The sequence below is a fragment of the Epinephelus lanceolatus genome, chromosome 16, assembly GCF_041903045.1.
Source record: "Epinephelus lanceolatus isolate andai-2023 chromosome 16, ASM4190304v1, whole genome shotgun sequence".
Classification (NCBI taxonomy): Eukaryota; Metazoa; Chordata; class Actinopteri; order Perciformes; family Serranidae; genus Epinephelus; species Epinephelus lanceolatus.
Genome location: NC_135749.1, coordinates 16,761,556 through 16,762,073, shown reverse-complemented (window position 1 = coordinate 16,762,073; position 518 = coordinate 16,761,556).

The window sequence follows — 518 nt, the reverse complement described above, 5'->3', positions numbered from 1 at the left end:
CTCGTCTCTCATTCTGTGAGTTTTTGGACATGTATGCTATTTTCTTTGATGCTTTGTAAGAGGTATGTCAACATCAAGTGTCATCATATGCAATACAATCAAAGATAAATGATGATTTCCTTTGGTCTGCCTCTATATTTGTATTATTTGTGTCAGTATTTTCCTTTTTCTAACTTTTAAGGCTTGTGTGAGGAAATATTTTTACATTAGCCTATGTGTTTTGTACTTCAAGTTAAATGGCATATTTTTGTATTTTACTGCCTGTAACATATACAAAATTAATACAAAAATTATATGTTGCTAAGAAAAAAGAAAAAATTTGGCTTTAAGTCAATCCACTATAGTTATGTGACCAATATTATAGAATTTTCTTTACAGCAGGCCAAATGTTTGACCAGATAATTTGTAGTTTTAGATTTTATTATTAAACATCATATTATAACCTTAGTTTTATTACCATCCCTGGCACCGGTAACTATTAACAATCCTCGAAATTCCTCCCACTCCCACTCATGTCT